Source organism: Dendrobates tinctorius, unplaced genomic scaffold, assembly GCF_039654945.1.
Source record: "Dendrobates tinctorius isolate UK_male_01 unplaced genomic scaffold, ASM3965494v1 ptg000038l, whole genome shotgun sequence".
Taxonomy (NCBI): Eukaryota; Metazoa; Chordata; class Amphibia; order Anura; family Dendrobatidae; genus Dendrobates; species Dendrobates tinctorius.
Genome location: NW_027361706.1, coordinates 31,577,744 through 31,600,816, shown reverse-complemented (window position 1 = coordinate 31,600,816; position 23,073 = coordinate 31,577,744).

The window sequence follows — 23,073 nt, the reverse complement described above, 5'->3', positions numbered from 1 at the left end:
TCTCACCCCCCAATCCTGGTATGCATGGCCCCCTCGCCCCCAATCCTGGTGTACATGGTCCCCTCACCCCTCTTTTTGTGGTATGCATGGTCCCCTCACCCCCCTTTCGTGGTATGCATAGTCCCCTCACCCCCCCAATCCTGGTATGCATGGCCCTCTCACCCCCCAATCCTGGTATGCATGGTCCTCTCACCCCCCTATCCTGGTATGCATGGTCCTCTCACCCCCCTTATCCTGGTATGCATGGTCCTCTCACCACTCCCTATCCTGGTATGCATGGTCCTCTCACCCCCCTATCCTGGCATGCATGGTCCTCTCACCCACCCATCCTGGTATGCATGGTCCTCTCACCCCCCAATCCAGGTATGCATGGTCCCCTCACCCCCAATCCTGGTGTACATGGTCCCCTCACCCCTCTTTTCGTGGTATGCATGGTCCCCTCACCCCCTTTCATGGTATGCATAGTCCCCTCACCCCCCCAATCCTGGTATGCATGGCCCCCTCACCCCCCAATCCTGGTATGCATGGTCCTCTTACCCCCCTATCCTGGTATGCATGGTCCTCTCACCCCCCTTATCCTGGTATGCATGGTCCTCTCACCACTCCCTATCCTGGTATGCATGGTCCTCTCACCCCCCAGTCCTGGTATGCATGGTCCCCTCGCCCCCAATCCTGGTGTACATGGTCCCCTCACCCCCCTTTTCGTGGTATGCATGGTCCCCTCACCCCCCAATCCTAATATGCATGGTCCTCTCACCCCCCTATCCTGGTATGCATGGTCCTCTCACCCCCCTTATCCTGGTATGCATGGTCCTCTCACCTCTCCCTATCCTGGTATGCATGGTCCTTTCACCCCCCAATCCTGGTATGCATGGTCCTCTTACCCCCCTATCCTGGTATGCATGGTCCTCTCACCCCCCTTATCCTGGTATGCATGGTCCTCTCACCACTCCCTATCCTGGTATGCATGGTCCTCTCACCCCCCAGTCCTGGTATGCATGGTCCCCTCGCCCCCAATCCTGGTGTACATGGTCCCCTCACCCCCCTTTTCGTGGTATGCATGGTCCCCTCACCCCCCAATCCTAATATGCATGGTCCTCTCACCCCCCTATCCTGGTATGCATGGTCCTCTCACCCCCCTTATCCTGGTATGCATGGTCCTCTCACCTCTCCCTATCCTGGTATGCATGGTCCTTTCACCCCCCTATCCTGGTATGCATGGTCCTCTCACCCACCCATCCTGGTATGCATGGTCCTCTCACCCCCCCAATCCTGGTATGCACGGTCCCCTCGCCCCCAATCCTGGTGTACATGGTCCCCTCACCCCCCTTTTTGTGGTATGCATGGTCCGCTCACCCCCATTTCGTGGTATGCATAGTCCCCTCACCCCCCAATCCTGGTATGCATGGCCCCCTCACCCCCCAATCCTGGTATGCATGGTCCTCTCACCCCCCTTATCCTGGTATGCATGGTCCTCTCACCACTCCCTATCCTGGTATGCATGGTCCTCTCACCCCCCTATCCTGGTATGCATGGTCCTCTCACCCCCCCTATCCTGGCATGCATGGTCCTCTCACCCACCCATCCTGGTATGCATGGTCCTCTCACCCCCCAATCCTGGTATGCATGGTCCCCTCGCCCACAATCCTGGTGTACATGGTCCCCTCACCCCTCTTTTCGTGGTATGCATGGTCTCCTCACCCCCTTTCATGGTATGCATAGTCCCCTCACCCCCCCAATCCTGGTATGCATGCCCCCCTCACCCCCCAATCCTGGTATGCATGGTCCTCTTACCCCCCTATCCTGGTATGCATGGTCCTCTCACCCCCCTTATCCTGGTATGCATGATCCTCTCACCCCCCTATCCTGGTATGCATGGTCCTCTCACCCCCCTATCATGGTATGCATGGTCCTCTCACCCACCCATCCTGGTATGCATGGTCCTCTCACCCCCCTATCCTGGTATGCATGGTCCTCTCACCCCCCCTTATCCTGGTATGCATGGTCCTCTCACCCCTCCCTATCCTGGTATGCATGGTCCTCTCACCCCCCTATCCTGGTATGCTTGGTCCTCTCACCCCTCCCTATCCTGGTATGCATGGTCCTCTCACCCCCCTATCCTGGTATGCATGGTCCTCTCACCCCCCCTATCCTGGTATGCAAGGTCCTCTCACCCCCCATCCTGATATGCATGGTCCCCTCACCCCCCAATCCTGGTATGCAGGCTACCCCTCACCCCCCAATCCTGGTATGTGTGGTCCCCTCACCCCCCAATCCTGGTATGTATGGTCCTCTCACCCCCCTATCCTGGCATGCATGGTCCCCTCACCCCCCCTTATCCTGGTATGCATGGTCCTCTCACCCCCCTATCCTGGTAAGCATGGTCCTCTCACCCCCCCTTATCTGGTATGCATGGTCCTCTCACCCCTCCCTATCCTGGTATGCATAGTCCTCTCACCCCCTATCCTGGTATGCATAGTCCTCTCAACCCCCTATCCTGGTATGCATGGTCCTCTCACCCCTCCCTATCCTGGTATGCATAGTCCTCTCACCCCCTATCCTGGTATGCATAGTCCTCTCACCCCCCCTATCCTGGTATGCATGGTCCTCTCACCCCCCCATCCTGGTATGCATGGTTCCCTTACCCCCCAATCCTGGTATGCATGCTACCCATCACCCCCCAATCCTGGTATGCGTGGTCCCCTCACCCTCACCCTCCTTTCGTGGTATGCGTGGTGCCCTCACCCCCTATACTGGTATGCATGGTCCCCTCACCCCCCTTATCCTGATATGTATGGTCCCCCTCACCCCTATTAAACTACACACATTCAAAAAAAAATAAAAATACTCACTGTCATGAGGTAGGTCATGTCATGTGCAGGTAAGAGTCTGCACTGAGATCAAAACATTAACCCCAGAAGTGCCCGTCGACCCAGCACTGGTAAATGCTGGGTCGACGGGCACTTCTGGGGTTAATGTTTTGATCTCAGTGCAGACTCTTACCTGCACACCTGGGACTTATTATGGTGGCCTCTCATTGGTTCTGGGAAAGCTTCTTATAGCCTCAGGATGCTCCCATCCCCGTCAGTTATACTCTTGCCCTTGGCATAGTGTGGTGACCCCTGAGTGTGTTTGTGCTGTGTTCTGGTTGCTTGATTCTCTGTGTATGACTCGGTCTGCTCTCTGGATATTGCTTTGGATTCTGCCTGGTACCTTCTATGTCTGTTTGGTTTTGACTTCTGCTTGGCCCTGACTATCTGTTCTGTCTCTTCCCTGGTACTTTACTGATATCTCTGTGTATGAACTCTGTTTTGCATGACTCTGAGTATTTCCGTATAGAGTCCTGCCATCTCTGAAAGCAGGATGCTAAGCCCCGCCCCCTTGCAGTCCTGCCTGCGCTGACAGGATCCTGACACTCACCCTTCTTCCCTGTGCTCCAGCGCTGCCTGTCACGTTCTGCTGGAGGCCGGGGGAGGAGTCTGGCGCCGGAGTATGCGTGTGCCCATAGCAAATGTGTCTTCAGTAAAATGGCGCCGGATCGCGCTATGCGCATGAGCGATTCCGGACGCACTCCTGCCCCGGTCTCCGGCTGAAAAGAAGCACCGCGGCAACGCTCCTCCCGGTCAGGTAAGTATGTAAGTATGGCACCAAACATAGCGGTATGCAGTGTGTATGTGTACCGCCATCTCCGACGCATACACACTCCTCACCGCGCTGCCTCTTTCTGTCTGGAGCCAGACTGCGCAGGCGCGTTGCATTTGCGCAGTCTATAAAGGCTTCGGACAGAGTGACGCTTAGCCGGATATATATATATATATATATATATATATATATATATATATATATATATATATATGAGAAAGATAGCAGAATAGCCGTTAATTCATTTGTCGGCTTTTGTAAAATAATGGCAAAAGCCAACAGGATATGAGACATGGTTTTCATACAGTAAACCATTTTATTTCATTTAGTTTTTTTATATGTACATATATACACGTAGGGTACACACATATATATATATATATATATGTACACATGTCAGTGACACACACATACTATATATATCTAATATATCTAATATAATATGTATACATAATATATATTATATATGTAACATATAATATACTGTATATGATATATATATAATATATATATAGTTACATATAATATATATATATATATATAATACATACAGTATATATTCACGTTAGTGACAAATACAATTATTCTAATGTTGGTTCTAAATTATGGATATGTATTTATTTAATACATGATTATTTCAAGGAACAAAATGCCGTGGGGTCCCCCTATTTTTTTCCGGGAATTAGCCCTTGAATTTAAGAGCTACAGCTCACAAATTTGAAACACACACACTACTAACATTTTTAGTCAGGGACATATAAAAAATAGGGATATGCAATGGTTAACTATATGTAAACCATGTCTCATATCCTGCCGGGTTCTGAAATGATTTGACAGAAGCCGGTAAATGAATTACAGTCTTTTGTTCTATCTTATTGTGCCAAATAAATATATATATATATATATATATATATATATATATATACACTCACTGGCCACTTTATTAGGTACACCATGCTAGTAAGGGGTTGGACCCCCTTTTGCCTTCAGAACTGCCTCAATTCTTCGTGGCAGAGATTCAACAAGGTGCTGGAAGCATTCCTCAGAGATTTTGGACCATATTGACATGATGGCATCACACAGTTGGCGCAGATTTGTCGGCTGCACATCCCTGATGCGAATCTCCCGTTCCACCACATCCCAAAGATGCTCTATTGGATTGAGATCTGGTGACTGAGGAGGCCATTTGAGTACAGTGAACTCATTGTCATGTTCAAGAAACCAATCTGAGATGATTCGAGCTTTATGACATGGCGCATTATCCTGCTGAAAGTAGCCATCAGATGTTGGGTACATTGTGGTCATAAAGGGATGGACATGGTCAGCAACAATACTCAGGTAGGCTGTGGCGTTGCAACGATGCTCAATTGGTACCAAGGGGCCCAAAGAGTGCCAAGAAAAAATTCCCCACACCATGACACCACCACCACCAGCCTGAACCGTTGATACAAGGCAGGATGGATCCATGCTTTCATGTTGTTTACGCCAAATTCTGACCCTACCATCCGAATGTCGCAGCAGAAATCGAGACTCATCAGACCAGGCAACGTTTTTTCCAATCTTCTACTGTCCAATTTCGATGAGCTTGTGCAAATTGTAGCCTCAGTTTCCTGTTCTTAGCTGAGAGGAGTGGTACCCAGTGTGGTCTTCTGCTGCTGTAGCCCATCTGCCTCAAAGTTCGACGCACTGTGCGTTCAGAGATGCTCTTCTGCCTACCTTGGTTGTAACGGGTGGCAATTTGAGTCACTGTTGCCTTTCTATCAGCTCGAACCAGTCTGCCCATTCTCCTCTGACCTCTGGCATCAACAAGGCATTTCCGGCCACAGAACTGCCGCTCACTGGATTTTTTTTCTTTTTCGGACCATTCTCTGTAAACCCTAGAGATGGTTGTGCGTGAAAATCCCAGTAGATCAGCAGTTTCTGAAATACTCAGACCAGCCCTTCTGGCACCAACAATCATGCCACGTTCAAAGGCACTCAAATCACCTTTCTTCCCCATACTGATGCTCGGTTTGAACTGCAGGAGATTGTCTTGACCATGTCTACATGCCTAAATGCACTGAGTTGCCGCCATGTGATTGGCAGATTAGAAATTAAGTCTTAACACACAGTTGGACAGGTGTACCTAATAAAGTGGCCAGTGAGTGTATATATACACACACATATAAATTATATAAATAATATATATATATTAAAATATATTATATATATAATTATATATAATTATATATACACATATATACAGTATATTACACATTTATATATTATATATATACACATATAAATTATAAATATATAAAATATAATTAGATATATATAATGCAATTAGATGTATATAATATAATTATATATATTATATTAAATATAATTATATATATAATATACATACATATCATATGTAAAAGATATATAATATATGTATACATATAGTATATATATATATATATAAGCTAGACATATTTAATATATCTTGTAAATATATATATTTGTATATATATTATATATATACGGTATATATATATACATATACTGTATATATATAGAGAGAGATGTCATTGACAAATACAATTAGTATAGTGTTGCTGCCTCTAAATTATAGGGGGACCCACGTCATTTTGTTCCTTAATTAACCCCTTAAGCCCCAAGGGTGGTTTGCACGTTAACTCCCGGGCCAATTTTTACAATTCTCACCACTGTCCCTTTATGAGGTAATAACTCTGGAACGCTTCCATGGATCCCGGTGATTCTGACAATGTTTTCTCGTGACATATTGTACTTCATGTTAGTGGTAAAATTTAATTCATATAACTTGCGTTTATTTGTGAAAAAACGGAAATTTGGCGAAAATTTTGAAAATTTTGCAATTTTCCAACTTTGAATTTTTATGCCCTTAAATCACAGAGATACGGCACACAAAAAACATGATAAGTAACATTTCCCACATGTTTACTTTACATCAGCACAATTTTGGAACCAAAATTTTCTTTTGTTAGGAAGTTATAAGGGTTAAAAGTTGACCAGCGATTTCTCATTGTTGCAACATCATTTTATTTTTACGGACCACATCACATTTGAAGCCACTTTGAGGGGTCTATATGATAGAAAATACCCAAAGTGACACCATTCTAAAAACTGCACCCCTTAAGGTGCTCAAAAACACATTCAAGAAGTTTATTAACCCTTTAGGTGCGTCACAGGAATTTTTTGAATATTTAAAAAAAAAATGAACATTTAACTTTTTTTCTCAAAAAAAATACTTCAGGTTCAATTTTTTTTATTTTATCAAGGGTAACAGGAGAAATTGGACTGCAAAAGTTATTGTGCAATTTGTCCTGAGTACGCTGATACCTGATACGTGGGGGGGAACCACTGTTTCGGCGCATGGCAGACTTCAGAAGGGAAGGAGCGACGTTTGACTTTTTCAATGCAAAATTGGCTGGAATTCAGATCGGACGCCATGTCGCGTTTGGAGAGCCCCTAATGTACCTAAACAGTGGAAACCCCCCACAAGTGACCCCATTTTGGAAACTAGACCCCCCAAGGAACTTATCTAGATATGTGGTGAGAACTTTGAACCCACAAGGGCTTCACAGAAGTTTATAACGTACAGCGGTACAATGAAAAAATCATATTTTTTCCACAAAAGTGATCTTTTCACCCCCAATTTTTATTTTCCAAAGGGTAAAAGGACCCTAAAAGTTATTGTGCAATTTGTCCTGAGTACGCTGATACCCCATATGTGGGTGTAAATGACTATTTGGGCGCATGGCAGAGCTCGGAAAGGAAGTAGCGCCATTTGACGTTTTTGGCTGGAATTGAGATCGGACACCATGTCGCGTTTGGAAAACCCCTGATGTACCAAAACAGTGGAAACCCCCCACAAATGACACTATTTTGGAAACTAGACCCCCTAAGGAACTTATCTAGATGTGTGGTGAGAACTTTGAACCCCCATGGGCTTCACAGAAGTTTATAACATAAAGCCATACAATTAAAAAAATCATATTTTTTCCACAAAAATTATCTTTTCACCCTCAATTCTTATTTTTCCAAGGGTAACAGGACCCTAAAAGTTATTGTGCAATTTGTCCTGAGTACGCTGATACCCCACATGTGGGGGTAAACCACTATTTGGGCACATGGCAGAGCTCGGAAGGGAAGCAGCGCCATTTGACGTTTTTGGCTGGAATTGAGATCGGACACCATGTCGTGTTTGGAAAACTCCTGATGTACCAAAACAGTGGAAACCCCCCACAAATGACACCATTTTGGAAACTAGACCCCCTAAGGAACTTATCTAGATGTGTGGTGAGCACTTTGACCCCCCCAGTGCTTCACAGAAGTTTACAACGCCGGGCGTGAAAATAAAAAATTCGTATTTTTTCCACAAACATGATCTTTTAGTCACCATTTTTTTGTTTTCCCAAGGGTACCAGGAGAAATTGGACCCCAAAAGTTGTTGTCCAATTTGTCCTGAGTATGCTGATACCCCATATGTGGGAGAAAACTACTGTATGGGCACACGTCGGGGCTCGGAAGGGAAGTAGTGACGTTTTGGAATGCAGACTTTGATGGAATGGTCTGCGGGTGTCATGTTGCCTTTGGAGAGCCTCTAATGTACCTAAACAGTGGAAACCCCCCACAAATGACACCATTTTGTAAACTAGACCCCCCAAGGAACTTATCTAGATGTGTGGTGAGCGCTTTGAACCCCCAAGGGCTTCACAGAAGTTTATAATGCCCGGGCATGAAAATAAACAAATCGTATTTTTTCCAGAAACATGATCAACTAGTCCCCAATTTTTTCATTTTCCCAAGGGTAACAGGAGAAATTGGACCCCCAAAAGTTGTTGTCCAATTTGTCCTGAGTACGCTGACACCCCATATGTGGGAGAAAACTACTGTATGGACACACGTCGGGGTTCGGAAGGGAAGCAGTGACGTTTTGGAATGCAGACTTTGATGGAATGGTCTGCGGGTGTCATGTGCGTTTGGAGAGCCCCTGATGTACCTAAACTATTGAAACTCCCCACAAGTGACCCCATTTTGGACACTAGACCCCCCACGGAACTTATCTAGATGTGTGGTGAGCACTTTGAACCCCCAAGTGCTTCACAGAAGTTTATAACACTCGGACGTGAGAATAAAAAAATCATTTTTTTCCACAAAAATGATATTTTTGCCCCCAATTTTTTATTTTCCTAAGGGTAACAGGAGAAATTGCACCCCAAAAATTGTTTTGCAATTTGTCCTGAGTAGGCTGATACCCTACATGTGGGGGTAAAACACTGTTTGGGCGCATAGCAGAGCTTGGAAGGGAAGGAGCACCATTTGACTTTTTCAACTCAGAATTGGCTGGAATTGAGATCAGACGCCATGTTGCATTTGGAGAGCCCCTGATGCGCCCAAACAGTGGAAACCCCCAATTCTAACTCCAACCCGAACCCCAACACGCCCCTAACCCTAGCCCTAACCCTAGCCCTAACCCTAGCCCTAACCCTAGCCCTAACCCTAACCCTAGCCCTAACCCTACCCCAACACACCCCTAGCCCTAACCCTACCCCAACACACCCCTAGCCCTAACCCTAGCCCTAACCCTAATGGAAAAATGGAAATAAATACATTTTTTTTATTTTATTATTTTTCCCTAACTAAGGGGGTGATAACGGGGGGTTTGATTTACTATTTATGGCGGTTTTTATGTTTGGCGGCTGTCGCACGCTAAAGGACGCTTTTTATTGTAAAAATAGTTTTTGCATCACCACATATTGAGAGCTATAATTTTTCCGTATTTTGACCCACCGAGTCATGTGAGGTCTTATTTTTCGCGGGACGAGTTGACGTTTTTATTGGTACCATTTTCGGGCACGTGAAATTTTTTGATCGCTTTTTATTCCGATTTTTGGGACGCAGAATGAACAAAAACCATCGTTTCATGAATTTCTTTTGGGGGGGGTGCGTTTACACCGTTCCGCGTGCGGTAAAATTGATGAAGCGGTTTTATTCTTCGGGTCAGTACGGTTACAGCGATGCCTCATTTAGGTCTTTTTTTATGTTTTTGTCGGTTTTATGCAATGAAAACTATTTTATATAAAAAATAATTATTTTTGCATCGCTTTATTCAGTGAGCTAAAACTTTTTTATTTTTTCGCTGATGATGCTGTGTGGCGGCTCGTTTTTTGTGGGACAAGATGACGTTTTCAGCGGTACCATGGATATTTATATGCGTCTTTTTGATCGCACGTTATTACACTTTTTGTTTGGCGGTATGATAATAAATCATTATTTTTTGCTTCGTTTTTTATTTTTATTTTTTAAGGGGTTCGCTAAAGGGGTTAAGTAATGGGACAGTTTTATAGGGCGGGTCGTTACGGACGCGGCAATACCTAATATGTGTACTTTTATTGTTTTTTTTTTATTATTTCCAAAAAATGGATTTATTGGGGGAATATTTTTTTTTTTTTCTAATATATTTGGCGATTTTTTTTAAAATTATTTTTACACTTTTTTTTATTTTTTTTTACTTAATTAAATAGTCCCAGGTGGGACATCACTGTCCTGTGACAGATCGCTGATCTGTCACATCACAGATCACTGTGACAGATCAGCTATCTGACACAGGCACTGCAGAAGGCTTCCTCATGCCTGCGCTTTGCAGGCACTGAGGAAGCCAGCTTCCTGCAGGCCCCCGAAGACCCCCGTCGCCATCTTGGATTCGGGGGCCTGGAGGAAAGGAGTCCCCCGCAGCAGCACTGCACATTGCGCTGCCGTGGGGGGCTCAGGGAAGCACGGAGGGAGCCCCCTCCCTGCCGATGCTTCCCTTTAACCCCCCGGTACACCGCGATCGTGTTTGATCGCGGTGTGCAAGGGGTTAACGTGTCGGGGGTGGTCCGTGACCGCCCCTGACACATTGTGCCGGGTGTCAGCTGTGATAATCAGCTGACACCCGGCCGCGATCAACGGCGCTCACCACGTGGGCGCCGCTGATCGCGCCAACGTACTATCCCGTCCATGGGCATAGGGGCCCGGGTCCCATGGACGGGATAGTACGTCGGATGGCAGAAAGGGGTTAAAATTATTTTTACACTTTTTTTTTTTTTAACTTTATTATATTGTCCCAGGGGGGACATCACTGTCCTGTGACAGATCGCTGATCTGTCACATCACAGATCACTGTGACAGATCAGTGATCTGTCACAGGCATAGATGCAGACTTCCTCATGCCTGCGCTTTGCAGGCAGTGAGGAATTCAGCTCCCTACAGGCCCCCGTCACCATCTTGGATCCGGGGGCCTGTAGGGAAAGAGCTCCCTGCAGCAGCGCTGCACATTGCGCTGCTGTGGGGGGCTCAGGGATGCACGGAGGGAGCCCCCTCCCTGCTGATGCTTCCCTTTAACCCCCGGTAGACCGCAATCGTGTTTGATCGCGGTGTACAAGGGGTTAACGTGTCGGGGGCGTGCCTGGTGTCAGCTGTGATAATCAGCTGACACCCGGCCGCGATCAGCGGCGCTCACCACGTGAGCGCCGCTGATCGCTATGACGTACTATCCTGTCCCTGGGAATTAAGTCCCAGGGCACATGGACGGGATAGTACGTCTCATGGCAGAAAGGGGTTACATATCCACAATTTAGAAACAACACTAGACTAATTGTATTTGTCACTAACATATATATATATACTCTATATATATATATATATATATAATATTTTGATTATATCAATATTATATATATATGATATGTATATATATAATATATTTATATTTTAAATATATAATATCTATTATATACAGTCATATGTAAAAGTTTGGGCACCCCTATTAATGTTAACCTTTTTTCTTTATAACAATTTTGGTTTTTGCAACAGCTATTTCAGTTTCATATATCTAATAACTGATGGGCTCAGTTATATTTCTGGATTCAAATGAGGTTTATTGTACTAACAGAAAATGTGCAATCTGCATTTAAACAAAATTTGACCGGTGCAAAAGTATGGGCACCCTTATCATTTTCTTGATTTGAACACTCCTAACTACTTTTTACTGACTTTATGAAGCACTAAATTGGTTTTGTAACCTCATTGATCTTTGAACTTCGTAGCCAGGTGTATCAAATCATGAGAAAAGGTATTTAAGGTGGCCATTTGCAAGTAGTTCTCCTATTTGATTCTCCTATGAAGAGTGGCATCATGGGCTCCTCAAAACAACTCTCAAATGATCTGAAAACAAAGATTATTCAACATAGCTTTTCAGGGGAAGGATACAAAAAGTTGTCTCAGAGATTTAACCTGTCAGTTTCCACTGTGAGGAACATAGTAAGGAAATGGAAGAACACAGGTACAGTTCTTGTTAAGCCCAGAAGTGGCAGGCCAAGAAAAATATCAGAAAGGCAGAGAAGAAGAATGGTGAGAACAGTCAAGGACAATCCACAGACCACCTCCAAAGACCTGCAGCATCATCTTGCTGCAGATGGTGTCACTGTGCATCGGTCAACAATACAGCGCACTTTGCACAAGGAGAAGCTGTATGGGAGAGTGATGCGAAAGAAGCCGTTTCTGCAAGCACGCCACAAACAGAGTCGCCTGAGGTATGCAAAAGCACATTTGGACAAGCCAGTTACATTTTGGAAGAAGGTCCTGTGGACTGATGAAACAAAGATTGAGTTGTTTGGTCATACAAAAAGGCGTTATGCATGCGCTGTATTGTTAACCGATGCACAGTGACACCATCTGCAGCAAGATGATGCTGCCGGTCTTTGGAGGTGGTCTGTGGATTGTCCTTGACTGTTCTCACCATTCTTCTTCTCTGCCTTTCTGATATTTTTCTTGGCCTGCCACTTCTGGGCTTAACAAGAACTGTACCTGTGTTCTTCCATTTCCTTACTATGTTCCTCATAGTGGAAACTGACTGGTTAAATCTCTGAGACAACTTTTTGTATCCTTCCCCTGAAAAGCTATGTTGAATAATCTTTGTTTTCAGATCATTTGAGAGTTGTTTTGAGGAGCCCATGATGCCACTCTTCATAGGAGAATCAAATAGGAGAACTACTTGCAAGTGGCCACTTTAAATACCTTTTCTCATGATTTGATACACCTGGCTATGAAGTTCAAAGCTCAATGAGGTTACAAAACCAATTTAGTGCTTCAGGAAGTCAGTAAAAAGGAGTTAGGAGTGTTCAAATCAAGAAAATGATAAGGGTGCCCATACTTTTGCACCGGTCAAATTTTGTTTAAATGCAGATTGCACATTTTCTGTTAGTACAATAAACCTCATTTGAATCCAGAAATATAACTGAGTCCATCATTATTAGATATATGAAACGGAAATAGCTGTTGCAAAATACAAAATTGTTATAAAGAAAAAAGGTTAACATTAATAGGGGTGCCCAAACTTTTACATATGACTGTATATAATATATGAGATACATATATATATATTACTATATATATATTACATGTATATATATATATATATATTCTCTATGTTTTCAATATAATATATTATATATATAGTATGGCTATATAAATATATATATATATATATATATTGTATCTATATTGCATATAAATTATCTATATCTTATTCTGTGTGTATATAAATTATGTAAGTATATATATTATATATAACCTATATTTATGATATGTATATATATTTTATATATATTACATATACATATATTATATGTGACTATATATATTATATATGTATATATGTATGTATATGTATATATACATATATATATATATATATATTATATATATATAATCTTTATTTTTATATAGCGCCAACATATTCTGCAGCACTTTACAGTTTGCACACATCATCATCACTGTCCCCGCTGGGGCTCACAATCTAAATTCCCTATCAGTATGTCTTTAGAATGTGGGAGGAAACCGAAGTGCCCAGGGGAAACCCACGCAAACACACAAACTCCTTGCAGATGTTGTCCTTGGTGGGATTCGAACCCAGCGCTGCAAGACTAACCACTGAGTCACCGTGCCGCCCAATATATATATATATATATATATATATATATATATATATATATATATATATATGATATGTTACATATATATATATTATGCATATATATATTACATATATATATGTGTGTGTCACTGACATGTGTATATATACAGTGGGGCAAAAAAGTATTTAGTCAGTCAGCAATAGTGCTAGTTCCACCATTTAAAAAGATGAGAGGCGTCTGTAATTTACATCATAGGTAGACCTCAACTATGGGAGACAAACTGAGAAAAAAAAATCCAGAAAATCACATTGTCTGTTTTTATTTCATTTTATTTGCATATTATGGTGGAAAATATGTATTTGGTCAGAAACAAGCAATCAAGATTTCTGGCTCTCACAGACCTGTAACTTCTTCTTTAAGAGTCTCCTCTTTCCTCCACTCATTACCTGTAGTAATGGCACCTGTTTAAACTTGTTATCAGTATAAAAAGACACCTGTGCACACCCTCAAACAGTCTGACTCCAAACTCCACTATGGTGAAGACCAAAGAGCTGTCAAAGGACACCAGAAACAAAATTGTAGCCCTGCACCAGGCTGGGAAGACTGAATCTGCAATAGCCAACCAGCTTGGAGTGAAGAAATCAACTGTGGGAGCAATAATTAGAAAATGGAAGACATACAAGACCACTGATAATCTCCCTCGATCTGGTGCTCCACGCAAAATCCCACCCCGTGGGGTCAGAATGATCACAAGAACGGTGAGCAAAAATCCCAGAACCACGCGGGGGGACCTAGTGAATGAACTGCAGAGAGCTGGGACCAATGTAACAAGGCCTACCATAAGTAACACACTACGCCACCATGGACTCAGATCCTGCAGTGCCAGACGTGTCCCACTGCTTAAGCCTGTACATGTCCGGGCCCATCTGAAGTTTGCTAGAGAGCATTTGGATGATCCAGAGGAGTTTTGGGAGAATGTCCTATGGTCTGATGAAACCAAACTGGAACTGTTTGGTAGAAACACAACTTGTCGTGTTTGGAGGAAAAAGAATACTGAGTTGCATCCATCAAACACCATACCTACTGTAAAGCATGGTGGTGGAAACATCATGCTTTGGGGCTGTTTCTCTGCAAAGGGGCCAGGACGACTGATCCGGGTACATGAAAGAATGAATAGGGCCATGTATCGTGAGATTTTGAGTGCAAACCTCCTTCCATCAGCAAGGGCATTGAATATGAAACGTGGCTGGGTCTTTCAACATGACAATGATCCAAAGCACACCGCCAGGGCAACAAAGGAGTGGCTTCGTAAGAAGGATTTCAAGGTCCTGGAGTGGCCTAGAGAGTCTCCAGATCTCAACCCTATAGAAAACCTTTGGAGGGAGTTGAAAGTCCGTGTTGCCAAGCGAAAAGCCAAAAACATCACTGCTCTAGAGGAGATCTGCATGGAGGAATGGGCCAACATACCAACAACAGTGTGTGGCAACCTTGTGAAGACTTACAGAAAACGTTTGACCTCTGTCATTGCCAACAAAGGATATATCACAAAGTATTGAGATGAAATTTTGTTTCTGACCAAATACTTATTTTCCACCATAATATGCAAATAAAATGAAAAAAAAACAGACAATGTGATTTTCTGGATTTTTTTTTCTCAGTTTGTCTCCCATAGTTGAGGTCTACCTATGATGTAAATTACTGACGCCTCTCATCTTTTTAAGTGGTGGAACTTGCACTATTGCTGACTGACTAAATACTTTTTTGCCCCACTGTATATATATATATATGTATGTATTATGTGTATATATCTAGTCTTTTGTGAGCTGTCAGTGTGATTTGACAGAAGCTGACAAATGAATTATCACCTAATCTACTATGTATCTGTCTATGAAATATAAAGATGTGTATATATATATATGTGTGTGTCTCACTGACATATATTCACCTATTCTATGTGTATACATGTGTTATATCTTTTGTATTCTAACATGTCAGTGTCATTTTACTGTATAGCCGCATATGAATTACCGCCTTTTCGTCTATCTATCTATCTATCTATCTATCTAATATAAACACATATACACTCACTGGCCACTTTATTAGGTACACCATGCTAGTAACGGGTTGGACCCCCTTTTGCCTTCAGAACTGCCTCAATTCTTCGTGGCAGAGATTCAACAAGGTGCTGGAAGCATTCCTCAGAGATTTTGGACCATATTGACATGATGGCATCACACAGTTGGCGCAGATTTGTCGGCTGCACATCCCTGATGCGAATCTCCCGTTCCACCACATCCCAAAGATGCTCTATTGGATTGAGATCTGGTGACTGAGGAGGCCATTTGAGTACAGTGAACTCATTGTCATGTTCAAGAAACCAATCTGAGATGATTCGAGCTTTATGACATGGCGCATTATCCTGCTGAAAGTAGCCATCAGATGTTGGGTACATTGTGGTCATAAAGGGATGGACATGGTCAGCAACAATACTCAGGTAGGCTGTGGCGTTGCAACGATGCTCAATTGGTACCAAGGGGCCCAAAGAGTGCCAAGAAAAAATTCCCCACACCATGACACCACCACCACCAGCCTGAACCGTTGATACAAGGCAGGATGGATCCATGCTTTCATGTTGTTTACGCCAAATTCTGACCCTACCATCCGAATGTCGCAGCAGAAATCGAGACTCATCAGACCAGGCAACGTTTTTCCAATCTTCTACTGTCCAATTTCGATGAGCTTGTGCAAATTGTAGCCTCAGTTTCCTGTTCTTAGCTGAGAGGAGTGGTACCCGGTGTGGTCTTCTGCTGCTGTAGCCCATCTGCCTCAAAGTTCGACGCACTGTGCGTTCAGAGATGCTCTTCTGCCTACCTTGGTTGTAACGGGTGGCAATTTGAGTCACTGTTGCCTTTCTATCAGCTCGAACCAGTCTGCCCATTCTCCTCTGACCTCTGGCATCAACAAGGCATTTCCGGCCACAGAACTGCCGCTCACTGGATTTTTTTCTTTTTCGGACCATTCTCTGTAAACCCTAGAGATGGTTGTGCGTGAAAATCCCAGTAGATCAGCAGTTTCTGAAATACTCAGACCAGCCCTTCTGGCACCAACAATCATGCCACGTTCAAAGGCACTCAAATCACCTTTCTTCCCCATACTGATGCTCGGTTTGAACTGCAGGAGATTGTCTTGACCATGTCTACATGCCTAAATGCACTGAGTTGCCGCCATGTGATTGGCTGATTAGAAATTAAGTCTTAACACACAGTTGGACAGGTGTACCTAATAAAGTGGCCAGTGAGTGTATATGTGTGTGTGTCACTGACATGTATATATCTATGTATTCTATGTGTATATATCTATTCTCTCTATTCTTTTCTGAGATGTCAGTGTGATTATACTGTATAGCCGCATATGAATTGCCGGCTTTTCAAAAGACACTGGTGCATATAAATCTGACAGCACTCGCATGGTCCAAGTGCTGTCAGATTTTTGCACGCACCCATTGACTTGCATTGGTGATTTTCTAGGGAAAATCACAGCATGCTGCAATTTTTTTCTCAGTCCGAATTCGGATGGGAAAAAAATCGCAAGTGAGATGTCACACATCTTTTAGCTGAGTTTTTTGGAGATTTACGTTTTCTTTTGGAGGAATATTTATAGAGTGTCTTGATCCAAAACATCATTAAACAACTCTCTATGGATATACCCTAAAAACTGTTTAAGGAAAAAAAAAACTTCTCCAAAAGATCCTCAAAGAAGGAGCGTTTTGTGAAGGAAACTGCTTGGTTTTGACTAGGGATGAGCGAATATTTTAATATTCGGTTCGGATTACGATCACCGAATTTGCAATATTCACGAATTATTCAACAAATATTCGCTGAATATAGCCAAGCGCCATTGGAGTCAAAGAGAGGCAAAAACAAACCCATGCACAACAACTTCATGTTATGAGTGACACCGCTGAACAGCAGGCGCAATGTCTGATGCTAGCAAGTGTGCCTGGAGCAATGGCGCGCTGGCGCTGGTACTGGCTAAATAACTCAATCCCACACACAGTCATAATATCCAAGGAAAGGGGTTTCAAATGAGTCATTCACCAGATCATGCATCCATCAACATACACACAGCAGCAAGTATGACTATACTAGCGCATGGCGGAACAGCCATGCGCGCTTTTTATAGCAAACGGGACCTTCCAGAGGCTTCCAGATCTCTGAGCTGAGCCAATGGAATCTGGAGCAGGACCTGAGCACCTGACTCCCGAACTCCAATGGGAGATCGTCCCATGAGGACTTAGCCTCCGGAGAGAGTTGCTGCAAAGCAATCTCCTCTGCAATGTCCTCTGCATTAGACAAAGAGCAGGAGACTGCAGAACGTGAGGGTCTAGATTCCTGCCTAGTAATGGCCGAAATCTGACTCCTAACAATTCAAATGGTCCCACGAGCTGCCAAAACACATCAAATTATGGCCAGACACCAGGAAAGTGGCCTCAATTCACCCACAGTACAAATTTAACAATGGCAGCAATCAGCCAAGCATGAGGTATCGGGGTCTGGAACAGCATTTACAGCTTTGAATTGAACTTCAAATAAAGACAAGGTGGGTGAGGGATGGGATCCGTGTAGGCCTGCTGTGCTTTGAGCCCTGACAACACATACAACAGCTCAACCTGCTTTTATGCTCAAGTGGCACAAATATCAGTTTTGCAGACTACTATTGTCAGAAAAATGTAAGTATAGGGACACGGGTAGTTGACTAAAAAATAGTGGAGCCTGCTGGTAGTGTTGAGCATTCCGATACCGCAAGTATCGGGTATCGGCCGATACTTGCTGTATCGGAATTCCGATACCGACTTCCGATATTTTTTCAATATCGGAATTCGGCATCGGAATCGGAAGTTCAGTTGATTGACGGCCTGACGTCATCATGATGCGCGGTGTGTGCGCATCATGATGCGCCGTCATTTCGGGCCTTCCGGGGGTCTCTGCCGGCCTGCCGGGGGGCTGTGCCGGCCTGCCGGGGGGCTGTGTGGACTGCCCGGGGTCTGTACCGGCCTGCCGGGGGGCTGTGCCGGCCTGCCGGTGGTCTGTGCACCCTGTGGGGGTCTGTGCCGGCCTGCCGGGGGGCTGTGCCGGCCTGCCGGGGGGCTGTGCCGGCCTGCCGGGGGGCTGTGCTGATGTCCGGGGGTCTGTGCAAGCATCGTCCGATGGGACTACAAGTCCCATCGGGCGATGCCTGCTACCATGACAGTGATTGACACATTAGCCAATGATGGGACAGTAGTAGTCCCATCATCCGGCTAATGTGTTAAATGTTAAAAAAAAAAAAAAAAAAAAAAAATACTACATGCATGCTACATACATACTACATGCATGCTACATATATACTACATACATACTACATACATGCTACATACATACTGCATGCTACATACATACTACATACATACTACATACATACTACATATATACTACATACATACTACATACATGCTACATACATACTGCATGCTACATACATACTACATACATACATACTACATACATACTACATACATGCTACATACTGCATGCTACATACATACTACATACATACTGCATGCATGCTACATACATACTACATATATACTACATACATACTACATACATGCTACATACATACTGCATGCTACATACATACTACATACATACTACATGCATACTACATATATACTACATACATACTACATACATGCTGCATGCTACATATATACTACATGCTACATACATACTACATGCATGCTACATACATACTACATATATACTACATGCATGCTACATACATACTACATACTACATATATACTACATACATACTACATATATACTACATACATACTGCATGCTACATACATGCTACATACATACTACATGCATGCTACATGCATGCTACATGCATGCTACATACATACTACATGCATGCTACATGCATACCACATACATACTACATGCTACATACATACCACATATATACTACATACATACAATACATTCATACAATACATACATAGACATACAGTACATATAACATAGAGTAACATACTTACCAATACTTGTCACATTGTTCCCCGAAGCCATTGTCTATTCCGGGATAAATATTAACATAACAAACCACAAAAATACTCACCCACGATCCGAAGCAGTCCACGAGTGTGTCCCACGACGATCTTGGGTAGAGAACGGCAGCATCAGATGATGCTGCCGTTCTCTACGGGCTGTAGGAATCCAATGACGGAAGGTAGGTATCCTTCCGCACTGTATTCCTCCGCCACTTAAAAAAAAAAAGTCCCTAGTCTCACTTTATGCCATTGCTGTGTGGGAATTTCCCACACAGCAATGGCATAAAGTGAGACTAGGGACTTTTTTTTTTTTAAGTGGCGGAGGAATACAGTGCGGAAGGATACCTACCTTCCGTCATTGGATTCCTACAGCCCGTAGAGAACGGCAGCATCATCTGATGCTGCCGTTCTCTACCCAAGATCGTCGTGGGACACACTCGTGGACTGCTTCGGATCGTGGGTGAGTATTTTTGTGGTTTGTTATGTTAATATTTATCCCGGAATAGACAATGGCTTCGGGGAACAATGTGACAAGTATTGGTAAGTATGTTACTCTATGTTATATGTACTGTATGTCTATGTATGTATTGTATGAATGTATTGTATGTATGTAGTATATATGTGGTATGTATGTAGCATGTAGTATGTATGTGGTATGTATGTAGCATGCATGTAGTATGTATGTAGCATGCATGTAGTATGTATGTAGTATGTATGTAGTATATATGTAGTATGTAGTATGAATGTAGTATATATGTAGTATGTATGTAGCATGTAGTATGTAGCATGCATGTAGTATATATGTAGTATGTATGTAGCATGTAGTATGTAGCATGCATGTAGTATATATGTAGTATGTATGTAGCATGCATGTAGTATATATGTAGTATGTAGCATGTAGTATGTATGTAGCATGCATGTAGTATATATGTGTTATGTATGTAGCATGTAGCATGCATGTAGTATGTATGTAGTATATATGTGGTATGTATGTAGCATGCAGTATGTATGTAGCATGCATGTAGTATATATGTAGTATGTATGTTGCATGTAGTATTTATGTAGTATGAATGTAGCATGTATGTAGTATGTAGTATGAATGTAGCATGTATGTAGTATGCATGTTGTATGTATGTAGCATGTAATTTTTTTTTTTTTTTTTTTACATTTAACACATTAGCCGGATGATGGGACTACTACTGTCCCATCATTGGCTAATGTGTCAATCACTGTCATGGTAGCAGGCATCGCCCGATGGGACTTGTAGTCCCATCGGACGATGCCTGCACAGACCCCCGGAGCCTGCACAGCCCCCCGGCAGGCCGGCACAGCCCCCCGGCAGGCCGGCACAGCCCCCCGGCAGGCCGGCACAGCCCCCCGGAGCCTGCACAGACCACCGGCAGGCCGGCACAGACCACCGGAGCCTGCACAGACCCCCTGGCAGGCCGGCACAGCCCCCCGAAAGGCCCGTACAGACCCCAGAGAGGCTGTACAAGGGCAGGAAAGGGTTTTTCTTATTCCGATACCGGAAGTCCCATAGACTTGAATGGGACTTCCGGTATCGGAATCGGCGATACCGATACTTTTTTTAAAGATCGGCCGATACCATCCGATACGATACTTTGAAGTATCGGACGGTATCGCTCAACTCTACCTGCTGGTCTCGGAGGCCTGTAATATCCACACGTTATGAAGAACTCAAGGTATTAAACTTTAGATATGTTTTATTCTTTGTCCTCCAGCACACAGCATAACACTTGCATTCCCATGCTACCAGAAGTGAAACTGAAACTTTCCTTCTCATCCCTCTTGTCTCCACCCTCCAAGTCCCATAAGTCTGGCTTGCTTAAAGAGACAGATCTAATTATTATACATTACATCATCCCCTCTCTTTTTTTTTTTTTATAAATAATCTATATTACTGATAAATGCAACAACATGAAAACGTCCAAAGAAATCATATGTCCGTTTTGTCTTATTTGTTCAATTCTAAAACCAGAGAAACAAACAACAAAAAAAAAACAAATAAAGCTGTAGTTACACTTCTTCAATAAGCCTCGATGGAGCTCTTCTCTCTCGTGTAGGATAACGTCTGGGCTCATTGAGAGAGTTCATTGTTGATGGACCAGCTACCTCTTGTTGGTCCTCTCCACCATCAGATACCAAATCTTCCACCAAAGAGAGTTCATTGTCATCATTCTGCGGTATGACTTTAAAATATGAAGAATTTCGCGTTATGGAGTGTCCATCTCGTTCAGCTGTGATCATGCTGTCTTTCCTTTTGGTAACATGATATTTTGCAGGACCATATACAGGTGAGGTCTTGTTGGTTGGTCTTTGACGTACCACCACGACATCCCCTCTTTCGATGGCACTTGACTGTGTCCTTCGCCTTCTGTCTGCATAACGTTTCATGGCTTGTTTGTTGGAGAAATCTGTGGATCTCACTGAGGAGTCACTCGGTCGGGGATGGCTGGTCACATCAGGGAGACGTATACGCAGGGTTCTGCTGAACATTAAATGAGCTGGAGCAGCATTAGTAGTGGAGTGTGGCGTATTGCGGTAATTACGCATGAATTTGTATAATGACTGTTTCAGTGGGATGTGCTCCAGACTCGCTGCCTTGATACGTTTCCCCAGAGTGCGCATAAAACGTTCCACAATTCCACTGGCTTGCGGCCAGCAAGGTGTGATTTTCCTGTGATTGAATCCCAAGTATTCAGAAAATTGTGTAAACATATGTCCATTGAATGGAGGTCCATTGTCTGTTTTGACCACTTTTGGAATACCATATGCCGAGAAAATGTCGTCCAGCTCTGGTATGACATTATTAGCAGATGTTGAAGAGATAAATGAAATGACAGGGTATCGAGAATATTCATCAATTGTTACGAGAATGTATTGGCCATTTGGCAATGGTCCATATATATTGACTGCCACTTCCTCCCAGACAGCAGTGGGTAACGGAGACATTTGTAAAGGCTCTAAGTTTGATGATGGAGTGATTAATTGACAAGTAGAACAGCGTCTAATCTTTTCTTCCACCAAGTGATCCATATTTGAGAACCACACTTTTTCTCTGAGTAACTTCTTTGTGCCAACAATTCCTAAATGACCTTCATGTGCTATCTGTATGACTAAGTTACGCAAAGTCTTAGGTACAACTAGTTTGGTACCTAGAAGAATGAGGTGTTCTTCAGTGACTGATAATTCCTCACGTACGTTTGAGAATAGTTTTAACTCTTTCAGATTAATCTCAGAATCAGGAAATTTTTCTTTTTGAATTTCATGCCACCTTCGATTTTGGATGATTTGTAGAGTTGAGCGACTTTTGGTTTTTTAGGGTCGCGTTTCGTTTCGTGAAACC